Below are 3,638 nucleotides of genomic sequence, written 5' to 3' on the forward strand. Positions count from 1 at the left end.
ATATATATATATGTATATATATATATATACATATATATATATATATATATATGTATGTGTGTATATATATATACTTATATGTATATATTCATTTTTACAGACACTTCATTTTTAGTTTGTCAAACGCAAAGATAATAACTTATATTGGAACCTATAATTATTTATTTTCTAAAGATACTCGCAGGAGGGGAGAATGTTGATATCATCACCGCAGAGAATCTCAATGTAAATGTGTCAACTAATCGCCATCCATAACCTGTTTCCTTACTTTGAAATCACATTCCTATTTTTACTTGATTTATCGATTCAACGTTTGCCTTTTGCTTTACCTCGGTTTTATCGATCCGATTCCCTTCTTAAGTAAGTCATTCAGGCCAGTACCAAAGCAGGTTAAAAAACTAGCAGGGAACCAACAGATAGAATTCATATTAGAATTGTCGAACTATAATCTATATCCAACTAACACGGATAATATCGCCAATTATAACAGCTGTTTTTCTCAGATGTTGTTCTTCTTGTTATTGTGGTAGTTGTTGTTAGTTGTATTGTTTCAGTATTTGGTGCTTATATTTTTATTTAAATTGCTACTGTTTCGTAGTAGTAGTAGTAGTTGTTGTTGCTGTTTACATACTTTCTGTTCTTATCTAATGTCTGAACGAAATATCTTCAATGGCGAATTAAACCATTTCTTGTACTCAAAATATTTTTTTCTTCTTCTAGTTCTTCTCGGAGAAAGCAATAAAAGCAACTGTTCAAATTAATAGGTGAACTTCTTCGTTTAATACATCAAAGATAACGGGCAAATTTGCTAGCGAAGAGGAAAAATAATTGCTCTCCTTACAGTAAAAAGATTCTAATGCAGATGTCATATGTAGATATACATTCATGTCTATATCTGCGTGCGTATACATGCGTGGATATGTGTGTATATACATCTCTGTCTATGTGTGTGTGTATGTAAGTGTGCGTGCGTGTGTGTACGCGCGCGTCAGTGGTGTGCACATAAATTTGTGGTTTATTCTCGCTGCCTCTCATTGTATTCACGAAAATACAAACACATAGGGGGCACAAGCAGGTTTACAATATCTTAATCGCAACACACACACACACACACACACACATATATATATATGTTGCAATACACACATGTGTGCGTATATATATATATATATATATATATATATATATATATCAGAGAGAGAGACATAGACAGAAAGATGTATGCAAACAGGTAAGTGTGAACAATAGGAAGATCAGAGAGTGCTCCATAACGAACAAAGAGTGGATCTTTGGCAGCTGAAACTTCTTAAACTATTTCCTCGATTTTACTGTTGTTTATGTCGGCCGGGAGTATGATATATATATATATATACATATATATATAAAACATGCTTCTGTGCGTTGAATGAATGCAGCATTTTGTCGATTTTCAAACCAAACAACACACGCATTTGATAACCTTTGTAGGTTTATTTTGAAGAAAAATTGGTATACATATATACACACACACACACATGTATTCTCAGTACACGATGAACATTATTGATTTTATATATATATATATATATATAGTCTAATGAAGGAATCTATCTCTCTGCTTATATATCTGTGTATATATTTATGTATATATGTGTGTGTGTGTATGTATATATATATATATATATATATATATATATATATCATTATTCAGCCAAATGTACAAAACGCTATGCTGGAGCCAATTTTAAACTCGTTTTATGATTGGTTAATTGGTTTTCCTCCCCGCACCTCACCTTATTATCCTGGAATCGCTCAACACCGTTTAACTACTTTTTGTTAACCTTTCGTTCAGTAACACCTGTTATTTGCACCCATATGTGACATAATACGTTCCAAACTATCTTCAGTCCATTGCTCACCGTCATTTCTATAGGTGAGCTCAGTATATATTTATTTCAATGTAGTTTGTCTTAATTATAAGATAAAGCTAAAAGTGATTTTTAAACCCGATACGTATTATCTACCTGCTTATGGCTTCTTTATTGCAAGACGTTTTTCTGGATCTGAATTCTTTACGTATGTTCAAAGCAGTTCAATGTCTTTCAGTCGTCGCTCATGTTTCCAAGAAGGGATGAAGGTCATACGGTTTTCCTTCAAATGAATATTTTATCTTTTTCAGCATGTGACTAGCTGCGAGTGCTCGTCATTGAGAGGGTACACCAAGGCTGAAATACATCTAGCGTTCTTGCTTCTAAGAGCAAACTTCGTTTGTTTGTTTACGCTTATCGTAATTTGAATTTAACATATGATAGCCTCTCATAAAGCGAGATTTCTATACGTCTTAAATTTGCCGAAAAACTTGTGGCTGGGCAGTTTAGCTCAAATGGTCAAGAGCACCGCGACGCGTAATCACAGAGGTGTGAGTTCGAGTCTCATGGCTTGTCGCCTACACTTTTTTCTGCAAAATAGGGGTTGCGTTTGAGAATTTAAAATCATTTCTTTAATTTTCTAAGACATCTCTACGTTTCTAAAAGCAAACTTCGTTTGTTTGTTTACGTTTATCGTAATTTGAATTTATATACATTATGTTTTATATATGTCTATTTGAAACAAGATTTATTTTTTACAATTATAAATTAATATATTTGTTGTTTTTAAATTATTAACATTTATATTCTTGCTCTTTCTATATGGAACCGACACCCACCTTTCAAAAAGCAAATCTCTATCTTTTTTTGGTTTCCCACGTGTAATTCTACTAATTCAGGTTTGACTAGAGATGATAGATTTTCTTTGAAAATAAAAATTTTCTTCCTGCTTCTTAATACTCTGTGTGACTCAATCATTATGTTCTCTCCAGTCATTTACACATGTCATAATTTGACAGATATATTCACCAAACTCAGCTGGGAGTGATCAAATGGACTTCATTTCTGGCACTCTTCGTCCACATTCTCATACATTACGCATCAATAAATGACAGTTCATATATTTTACGGAACGTAAATCAAATACTTTTTTTTTTTATATATTGATATCAATACCATTATCCCTGCATAGGACATCTGTTGTAACAGGGAGATTGCAAACTAGATCCGTGGTTCACCGTAAAGAAAGCCATGAATTATAGTGGGAAAATAACGAAATTCCTAGTGTCAATGTCCACCAAGGCGTATAATGTGAGAACTAGATGGTGACAATAGGTCTTGCAAATTATAGTTGCTGTAACAGAAATAGCTGCTTTTCATAAACTGCAAAGTTGCCTTCGGAGAAAACTATGCAGTTTGTGAAAAGCAATGATTTGAGAGAATTGCAAGCAGAGGGCAGGTGCACGGATTTGTGCATTTAATGACGTAATCAACAACATTCCTTTCTGCCGATTTCAAATCTTTCTCCTTTTTTTTTTTTATTCTATGAAATCATCTTGAAACAAATTATTCCAAACATGTTGCTATCTCCTACGCAAAGAATTGTAAAAATTCAGTTCTCTTTCACAGATTTGTCGATATTAATTACATGGAAATATTCACAGAAAAAAAACAAGGAGACTGCGTGACTGTTTTTCTTTAATTCTAACGAAACCGCTACACACACACACACACACACGTAGATATTTATGTCTTGTGTGTATAGTGCTGATTATGTGGGTTTTTTTGTAT

The 3,638-nt window shown here is 33.0% G+C and overlaps 1 protein-coding gene across 1 annotated transcript in view; it reads left to right on the plus strand.

The window, feature by feature from the left end:
- The window catches only part of LOC106879088 (voltage-dependent calcium channel type A subunit alpha-1), a 464,783-nt gene that overhangs the window by 55,756 nt on the left and 405,389 nt on the right, over window positions 1-3,638 (plus strand). The gene's annotated exons all lie outside the window — the stretch shown is intronic.

This window comes from Octopus bimaculoides, chromosome 21, assembly GCF_001194135.2.
Source record: "Octopus bimaculoides isolate UCB-OBI-ISO-001 chromosome 21, ASM119413v2, whole genome shotgun sequence".
NCBI lineage: Eukaryota > Metazoa > Mollusca > Cephalopoda > Octopoda > Octopodidae > Octopus > Octopus bimaculoides.